Source organism: Dipodomys spectabilis, unplaced genomic scaffold (assembly GCF_019054845.1).
Source record: "Dipodomys spectabilis isolate Male_0828 unplaced genomic scaffold, ASM1905484v1 ptg000255l, whole genome shotgun sequence".
NCBI lineage: Eukaryota > Metazoa > Chordata > Mammalia > Rodentia > Heteromyidae > Dipodomys > Dipodomys spectabilis.
In genome coordinates, this window is record NW_024870932.1 from 578,371 (window position 1) to 588,813 (window position 10,443).

The 10,443-nt window shown below is 34.3% G+C and overlaps 1 pseudogene; it reads left to right on the forward strand.

Annotated features, from left to right (window-relative positions):
* The first annotated feature begins 399 nt into the window (after positions 1–399).
* Positions 400–499, forward strand: LOC122124953 (annotated as a pseudogene).
* Positions 500–10,443: the final 9,944 nt, after the last annotated feature.

Sequence of the window (10,443 nt, forward strand, 5' to 3'; positions counted from 1 at the left end):
TTTGTGCCATTGAGACCTTATTTGGGAAATTTTAAGCTGCAGAAGTTTAGAAGTAGCTTTTAATAATGCATACTTTGAATCCATTAGCTCCACAAAGCTAACTCAGTTGATAAGTAAGTACTTGAAAAGCCATCACCTTTGGACTTAGCTATAAAGGCTTCAAAATATGATCAAATTTAAAACAAAAAAGACAAAATAGTCATTGACAGAAAAATTACAAATGTGAGCAATCCACCTAACACTATATAAGTTTTTTTTCCACTATACACAGAAATTTAGAGAAATAAGATCAATAACATCTTTAGGAACAATAAGGGTTCATTGTTACAAATAGACAACCAAGGATATATGCCTGTATAAAGATTGCATCATTAACTACTTAAATTTAGAGGATACTACATGCTTCAGCAGCAGGTCTACCCAAATGACAACAATACAGAGTTTAACATGGCACTTGCATAAGGATCATATAAAAATTTGTGAAGTATTCCATATTTTTCATTTTTCAGATGCAAGAAATGAAAAACAGTTATTAAAAAGTTGATTATAAAAATACAAGTGTAACAACAAATATAATTCATAGAATTAAAGGTTAGTTTGACATCAGTGTTTAAATCTTCACCTTAGAAAGGCCTTTAGATAGCATAACATTTACAAAACTTGAAATTAGATAATATTGTCATCTTATCCCAAAGAAATAAAATACTATAAAGACCTAGGAAAAAAAGGAATCTAAAACTTTTTCTATATGGAATGCAATTTGAATGGACACATTTATTAATTAACCTATATATTATAAAACAATGCAGAATTCAAAATATTATATCTAGGAGAGAAGGAAATAGATTAAGGACATTATACAAACATAGATATACTTTTTTCAGACAAGCACCAGGAATACCTTTAGTTTCTATACTATTCATTTCCACAGATAAGTTAAAATTATTTCTGATTAAAAAAAAACACAAACTCTGCAGAAAACATTATAGATGTATACAAACAACTCTTGAATACATTTTGACATCAATGTCAGGCAATTCACTTGGAAGAATAACATGGAAATCATGATTTTTTAAAGTAAGATATTGCTGTTGCTTTGCATTGTGAAAATATTTTGTAGGGACATGAAGGATGAACTGGCAGTTTTGAAATTTAAGAAACTTAACCAAACCATTACGATTTAGGAGAAAATTTGTAAAGCCTTTCACAACTTCAAAGAGGTAGTGATACATACTTATACATTTTGCAATATCAAATGCAGTTTCTTCCAAGTTGTTCTTCAGACCTGGTTTGATATAATGGTTCAACAGAAGTAGATACAGCATATCTTTGCTATTTCTATTCCCAGCAGCAAGATGCAAGGTGATCAAGAGGACTTTAGTTTGGGCATTTGTATCTGCATCATGATGAAGTAAGAAAGAAACCACTCTGGTATTATTCCACATATAAGCACTGTGCAGGGGTGTCCAGCTATTCACAGTTATTGCATCACTATCTGCCTTGAGCTACCAACTCATGGACAATATCTTAGTGTCCACTGTAGGCTTCTCGATGAAGAGGGGTATACTCATCCTCACCCCTAGTATTCATATGAGTGGCCTTTTTGGAAAGTACTCTCCACACTGTAGTAAGCCGTTTAATTCCGGCATCCCAAAGAAGAAATTTACTTGGATCCTTCTCCATTTTTGTCTTGTAATTGATACCATTTCTCACTTTTTCATCTTGTTCCTTCTCTTCATCAGAATTTCCTAACCAGAGACTTTGAGTACCAGTGGGAAATGAGGTGTCAATGAATTTCCCGTATAGTTCACGTTGGTTGAACTGGTCAGAAAAATCCGGAGAATTTTCGGTATATGTTTTTTCACCGTGATTTATTTTCTCTTTTTCCATTTTTACTATTCTAAATTATTCTACCTGGAGAGTAGGGATTTATAAAGAACAGAGAAAGATTTTCCTCCTTATTCAAAGGTTCAGACTGAAAATGAGGGCCAGTGGTATCTTCATGTGCAGCTTATTCTAGGAATGAGAAAATAGGAAACAATACCTTCTATGTAAATGATTTGGGAAATACCATGATATAGTGTAAGAGAACTCACTATTCAACATATGAGCTTTAAGAGCTTTCTAATAGATCCATAATTTATTGGTACTCAAATTAGAAAAAAAATGTATAATGCAGTAGTAAAATAGAAGTCCTTTGCATAACTACTTAAATTCCTTGATTTTTTAAAAGACACTTGTTTTCATCTAAAAAAGTAGGCCTGTTTATTGTCTTTAGGTGATTTTGATGATTGAAGATGCTTAATGAGAAGTCAAAATGTATTAGTAGTCCTTTGCTATCAATTAAATTTCACTTTTCTTCTTGGAGAATATAATGATCAAAGCAATAGTTCAGAATCAGCAAGCAATAGTTTAGAATCATGCTTCCAGCACAAGTGGATCACCAGTAAGTAATACTCGATACCATTTTCCAAAAAGATTTGTCACAGATACAATCAGCCTGCCTTCTCTAGTTGCTTTCCTAGCCTGGACCCATTCCTTCATTGTACAAGAAAAGTGTGATTCCACTGATTTTAGTCAGATCTGTTACTAGAATTATAAAGGATTTAGATTTTTTTAAAATTAGTTGTGGGGCCTGTACTCTGGGCCTGGACACTGTCTTTGAGCTCTTCAAATCAAGGCAAGTGCTCTACCACTTTAGCCACAGCACCACTTCCAGATTTTTCTGTTTATGTGGTGCTGATTTGGGAAATGGCAGGGCAGAAAGTGAAATGATACAACCGAAAATATAAAAGCAAAACAAATTAGGATAAATATGGAGCAATCATATTATCTATCAGAAACATGAAAGAGAGAGAGGAAGAAAGATTCAGATGTCCAATGACCTATCTAGCCACAAAATCCATGCTTCTGATCAATTTACAGAACAATTTTTTAAAGAGATGGAAATAGAATTTATGTATTTACTTCAAATTAGTAAACACATTTTTAGTAGCCTACATAAAAGACGTACCTTTGACCAAATTAGAGACAAGAATCTTAATTCTTGGGCTGGGAAGGTGGCTCATGGTATAGTGCTTGCCTTGCAGCTTACTAAAGTGCAGAGACTACTTTCCAAAAATTCCACTCATATGAATACTAGGGATGAGGATGAGTATATCCCTCTTCATAGGGAAGCCTAGAGTGGACACTTAGACATTGTCCATGAGTTGGTAGCCAAGGCACATATTTATGCAATAACTGTGAATGGCTGGACACCCTGCATAGTGTTTATGTGTGGAACATATTGCAACAGCACACACACACACATATATACACACATATATACACACACATCATCAGATTTCTTCTTAAGTATTTTTCGTGTATGTTCTTAGGAAGAAATTTACATTACTAACTTGAATTTCTGACAGGACACTATCATCATTGTACATCTTGCTTCTATGCTCTCAGTTTTAAATTACTATCTAAGTATGTGCATTAGATTAGTATAGGAAATAGTAGGATCCACACTGGTGGCTCATGTCTTTAATCCTAGCTAATCAGAAAGACGAAATCTGATGATTGTGGTTTGAAATCAGACCAAGAATAAAAAGCCTATTAGATTTTTATTTGAAAGTAACCAGCAAAAGCTAGAAATGGAGCTGTGGTACAAGCAGTAAAATGCTAGCCTTGAGAAAAACTAAAACAAAAAAATAACAATTCTTGGAGAGAGCCAGGTCCTGAGTTCAAGCTCTAGTATTAGCAACAAACTAATTAATTAATTAACTAAAAATAAATTAAGTGGTCACATGTGCAGTGGAAGGTAAAATGTAACAACCATGGTGACTGGCTTATATATTATTTTGTAATAAGGCAAATTATCATTTGTCCTAATCAGTAACATTTTATTTGAACTTTTTGGTACAATAAACCTTGAATTTGGCATGCATGTAAATGTGTGTGTGTGCATGTGCACACCTGTGTGTATGTGTATATGTGTGCTTTTTACTGTTGCAATGTTGCTTGCCAATGTGGACAGGGTGAGGCTGAAAAGATCTGTTTTGTTATGTTTTTATTTATCAGTGTTCCTTTCTGTCATTTCAGTTGAGCCACCCTTCTGTACATTTTATTTGTCAAATAATAACAATATCATTATCAAAGCATTTACACCATTAAGTTAGATAAAAGAGATCACTTTCAGCTCTTAGTATATGTTAGGTAAGAAGATACACATATAATTAGGTAGTAAGTTATTGCTGTAAGATGACTGTCAGTACAAAATATGTATTTGACCTCTTAAATTGGTTATAATTTTGAGATATACTCATGGAGTGATTTTGAGTGACTTGACCAAACAGGTATTACTTTCTGGTTATTCTTGTGAAACACAAGGTGGATAAACTCCTTACGGATTTCTGTTGAAAATAACGTTTTTTGTAAGATCGTATCTATTCCCACTAATATAATAAACCCCGTATTTTTTAGATTTGAGTATCCCATCATATTGGCTGAAAATCAATTTTGTGGATATGCTTGTTACCACTAATATAATAAACCCCGTATTTTTTAGATTTGATTATCCCATCATATTGGCTGAAAATCAATTTTGTGGATATGCTTGTTAGATACACATTTCAAAAATAAAGAAACAAAAAGCATGTGTCAAGTGGCGCTGTAGCTCAAGTGGTAGGGCGCTTGCCTTGAGCTGAAGAGCCCAGGGAGAGCGCCCAGGCCTAGAGTTCAAGCCCCATGACCGATAAAAAAAAAAAGCACGTGTCATCTCCAGATTGTGGATGCACTTGAAGTTGTTTTGTACATACAAAGATTTCTTCATTAATTGTTCTTTTGTGGGAGTAATTTTCACAAATTTAACAAATAAGGCTTTTTGAATATCTTTTGGAATATAAATAACATCTCAGAGTGAGTCTTGCAATTTCTGAAAACCCTTTGAATATTTTAGTATTATTTCAGTTCATGACTATAGAGCTAAAGACATTTCTGCAATAAACATTGTTAAAATCTGAAAAAGTAAGTGGGTATATAGGCTTTTTATGCATCATTTTATGAACAGCCAGTTTTTATTAAACTGAAAGGAATAGAATAAAAGAATGTAAGTGAATTGGGTAAGATAATTATTAGTATAACTTTGTTTTCTATTAGCATAGTCCTTTGAATGTAGCTGATGCCGTTAAATTATGTCCTTTGTATCAATATGCTTCAGTTATTTTTAGAATCTTTGTAGTTATAAGAGTGAATTTGTAGTATAAATAAAGGTCTTTGAAAATGATTTGGATTAATCTTGTGTTTTGTGTCCTACTCCCATGAAAATGAGTTATTTTCAAGTGTTAATAGTTTATGACTGAATCTTCAGTATCATAAGAAATTTTGAAAAGATGTAGTAGTATTGATGTCATTTTTTGGAGGTGGGTCTGGTAGTGGGGCCTGAACTCTGGGCCAAGGCGCTGTCCCTCAGCTCTTCAGCTCAAGGGTAGAGCTTTACAACTTAAGCCACAGAACCATTTGCAGCTTTTTTCTTTTTGTTTATGTGGTGCTGAGGAATCGAACCCAGGGCCTCATGCATGCAAGGCAAGCACTCTACCACTGAGCCCCTTCCCAGCCCTTTATGTCTTTTTAAACAAATTGTATTCACGAGTTGGAGAATCCTTAATTCATGCTTAGTTCTTGGTGTCTATGATTTTTAACCTCTCGTTCCTAACATTAATGATAGGTCAGACAGCATTTTGGGTATATGAAAGGTAACATATTTTTCTGAGGTCAAAGGTGATTTTTATATGTCTTGCTTTAATGGCATTTTAAAGTAGTACCTTTCTCTCAAAATATTGGGTATAAAAAGAAATCAAAATACTTCTAATGAAGTAAACAAATTAGGTGAGCTACAATGTGGAAATGATTGGTCCATAAGACCTGCAGTCTGTTTCCATAAGGAATTGGGGAGGTCATTCTTTCAGTAAGACTTTGTTAAACAGTGATAGGGTCCCCAGGCAGTGCAGTGTTGAGTGAAGGGATACAATATGATTTCTACTATTTTGAGCTAGAAATCAAGAATGTTATACTTTAGTAGTTCCTTTAACCAGAGAGGTATGCATTGCTTATGAATTTTGAGTTTTCATATTACCGTTACCTGTTTTCTAACAAAGATAAAGTGAAATGTTATGAGTGTACACAATAATTCTGAGAATTTCTCCTAGAATTTGTAGACTAAGTGCTGGTATTTTAGTCATAAAATAGAATGAGGTTAATTGATACAGTGGGAGATGGATCTCAGGATAACACTTACCATGTGTGCAATGTTGTACTAGGAATTACAACTCTGAAGACTTCAGTATCATCATCTGAGAATTAATAATGTAAATAGTTCCATTTTATGGAATTATTGTGAGGATTAAATTAGATACCATAGTTAAAGTACGTGGAAAAACAATCAATTACACTTGGCACATTCTACCTGTTATTTTATCATTTGATGAATTCTAACATTTTTACCATGATTCTATATTGTGTCTCTTTATGATGTGCAATGTGATGTATTGATATTCATTGCATTGATCTCTTTTCTGTCACTATGAGGAAAATATCTGCAAAGAAAATTTCTTTTTTTTTTTCTTTTTGTGTCTGGTCGTGGGCCTGAACTCTGGGCCGGGGCGCTGTCCCTCAGCTCTTCAGCTCAAGGCTAGCGCTCTACCACTTGAGCCACAGCGGCACTTCTGGCTTTTTTTTCTGCTTATGTGGGGCTGAGGAATTGAACCCAGAGCCTCATATATGCAAGGCAAGTGCTCCACCACTGAGCCACCTTCCCAGCTCTGCAAAGAAAATTTCTGAGGAGGAAACTATTATATTGACTCATGGTTTAAGAGAATGCAGTTTAAGATGTCTCCATTGTTTTTAAATATATTTTTATTATCTTAACTAGTTGTACAAGGAATTTCCATTCAATAAATCATTTTTTAAGTATACTTGATCTTTATATAACTTTTCCCTACCCTTCCAAACCTCACCCCACCTTCATTTTTATTAGTTTCATACTATCTGCATTGAATATACTGTCTTCACTCTCTTCCTCCATAACTCTCTTTATTCTTTCCCTTCGATTTCCCCTATCTTCCAAGTGATAATTTCCTGGTATTCATTTTGTTGGATTAAAAGTTCAATTGTATAAAAAATTACACCTTTTAAATACTCCTCTGCAAATAGCATGTTTTGGTTAATATTGTTGTGTAAACTTGTATAAAGCTCTAGCTTACAAATATGAGACAGAACATGGGTCCTTTGTGTGTCTGGTTCTGACCTAGTTTACTTAACATATTTTTAGATCTATTACTTTGCAAATAATGTAACAATCTTCATAATTGATAGGTGCAATCCAATTGTATATATATGACACACATTCTCCAACCATCCTTCTGCCAAAGGGCATCTGGGCTGTTCCCATAACTTGGCTATGGTGAATAGTGCAGTAGTGAATATGGTTGTGAAAGTGTTTTTACTGTAACCTTTTCAAGAATTCATCACTATCTTTCTGGGAGCAATCCTCTAACCTGTTTTCGAGAATAAGCACATCCTTCCCTTCATCTCCATCACAACATATTGCAAGTTCTCAAAAACACACTACCCCATACAGGTCTCAATAAGCTAAAACCACACTGTGCCCATATTCTTTCAATACCTTTTTAATAATTGTACATATAATTTAGTGAGAACCTTCTATGTACTTTACTAATGTGGGAATGAGGGACATAACAACAGAGTAAAAGTAAGAAATATGCAATTTAATTAGCTATTATCATATTTAAAATCTTGTTAAGCTCTAACTAATAGCCTCACTTACTATTATTTTAATCTTTATTTGATTATGTCCTAAATTATAACAGGTGAGTTAAATACAAAGGCAAAAAGTGTGGTTTGATTTTGACATTTATGTGTGAGGATGCACAATATAGGCAAATAGATGGATTGGAATTAATAGCAATTATCCATTTTGGTAAAGTAGAGATGATTTTCTCTAACTGATTCTCACAATTCATATTCCATTCAACAAAAAGAAACGTGTAACGATTCCCTTTATTTTGCACCTTATTAACTTTTGTTTCCATTTTATTTTATAATGAAGGATGATTTCATAAATCTACTGTAGATACTGTAGATACAAAAATATGTTAAAATATTTCTATCCGAATGCATTGATACATACATACACATATACATTACACAGGTTACAATGATAATTTATAACTTCTGTAACTGTACAATTTACTAAATTATTAAAAACATCGATGGCTCATGCCTGGAATCCTGGTTACTCGGGAGGCTTTGATCTGACGATCATGTTTTGAAGCCATTCTGGGCGGAAAGTCCATGAGCCTCTTATCTCCAAACAACCAACAGAAAATCAGAATTGGAACTGTGGCTCAAAGTAGTAGAGTGGTAGCCTTGAGAGAAAAAGCTCAGGACATCACCCAGGCTCTTAATTTAAGAACCACAATCTACCAAAGAAAATCTATTTAATTTACACCTGTGTAAGTAGAGTATTTCCATCACCCAAATGCACATTCATGCTCATTTGCAAGGTAACTCTGCTTTGTCTGAAGTACCAATAAATATTATAACTTAAGTAGAAAGCATTGGAACGTGGGTTCATTCTATCTCTCTCATGGATTTTTCTCCACTCAAATACTCATGTGTTACAATTATTCCAAGTATTTAAAATCATAGCTTTTTTTCTTTAATACCCCTAATATAAGAGTTTGAATTCAGTGTCTTGTGCTCCCTAAATGGGTGTTCTTACCACTTTGTCATGTGCCCAGCCCTAAATTATCCTGATTATTTTTGAGATAGAAACTGGCTTCCTACTTGTGTATGATCTTGGCCTCAGTCCACTTCATGTTATTCATCCTGGAATTCAGAAAAACAGGTGCATGCATTGTGTACAGATCTTTCTGTCCAGTCTGGGCTTTAGCCACTGTCCTCACAACAGTGAACTCCCATGTAGTCAGGATTTTCATAAGCTTTTCATAGCTGATTATTTTTAACTCTTTGCATTTCCTGCAGGTTCTTGAGTACTGAATTAATTTGTGTTTTCTTGGGTTGTTTTGTTTCATTTGAATTTATGTGTTGAGTTCCTCACTTTTCCTTTTGTTTCTTTCCCTCAAGTTCTTATCTAAAGTGTTGGGAAACAAATTCTTCTTTCTCAAGATAGTCAGGGTGAACATTATTTATTTCAAAGCAATTTCAGTACATTTAAACACCTTCATATCTATGAATGGTATACAAATGCTAAGCGCTGAGAAGGGTGTTTTTATTTTCACTGCAGCCTTTGGCATACACTGACAGATTATGAAATATATGAAGATAATAAAACTATAGATGCATGCCAGGAGGAGAAAAACCTATAATTAATTGTTTGACAGAGGATTCCCTTCTAGTGAAAGAAATATATTGCTTGATGCAGGATTTCATAAAATCATATTGCTAGGAAGAACCTAAAAAATCATTTAATAATACAGACTTAAGTGTGATGAATTGACTTCCTGAATAATTTACTTTTGGGTCAAATAAAAGCAGGCTTCCAAAAAGAGAGTAGATTTTAGAGAAACATGATGAATTTTATGTAAATAGGTCCTTAGCTGGTTTTGTTAATTTGCGAAGTAATACAGGGGAATAAATTACAGCAAGGAAAAAAATTAAAGAATGTCACATGGAAATACACATTTGTGTCTGTGTGCATGCACGAGTGAATGTACACACGCACATGTGAATATGCTCATGCACGCATTCATCATTCTTGAGGCTTGATAGTATCTGGGAACTATTCCTAAACTTCTGTGCCCAAGGATAGTGGTCTACCACTTCAGCCACTGCTACACTTAAGGGTTTTTTTTAGATAATTGCTTGTATTTTCATGATTGGACAGGCTTTGAACAGTGGTCTTCAGATCTCAGACTTCTGAGTAGCTAGCTAAAATTATTCAGCTTCTGAGTAGCTAGTTAAAATTCTGCCTGTCCTCTATGCTTCACTGCTCTTTTATTCTTTTCTTGAGGTATTCACAAGCCTAAGTCATATATGTCTAGTTGCTTTAAAAAAATACTCTTACTGCTTGGCATCAGGGGCTCCCATGTGTACTCTTAACTACATAGGAGGCTTTAGAACAGAACCCAAGCCGAAAGTTTAGTGAAGTTACTTCTCAGTCTGTAGCTGGGTGCATTGGATCATTTCCACCATCCTGCACAATCTAGAGACTAAGTTTGGAAAGACTGCGGATCCAGACCAGTCAAGGTAGCAAGCTAGACAAGTTGGTGTGTAACTCTGATGCCATTGATGAAGGGAAGGTTAAAAGGGCAGATCAGGTGCATGTTCTTTTGTAAAGCGAACCCCTCTCCTAAAATTAACCACAGATAAGACGCCAGCCTAGCAAGAACAATATACCCCAAGTTGAAATCCCCATAA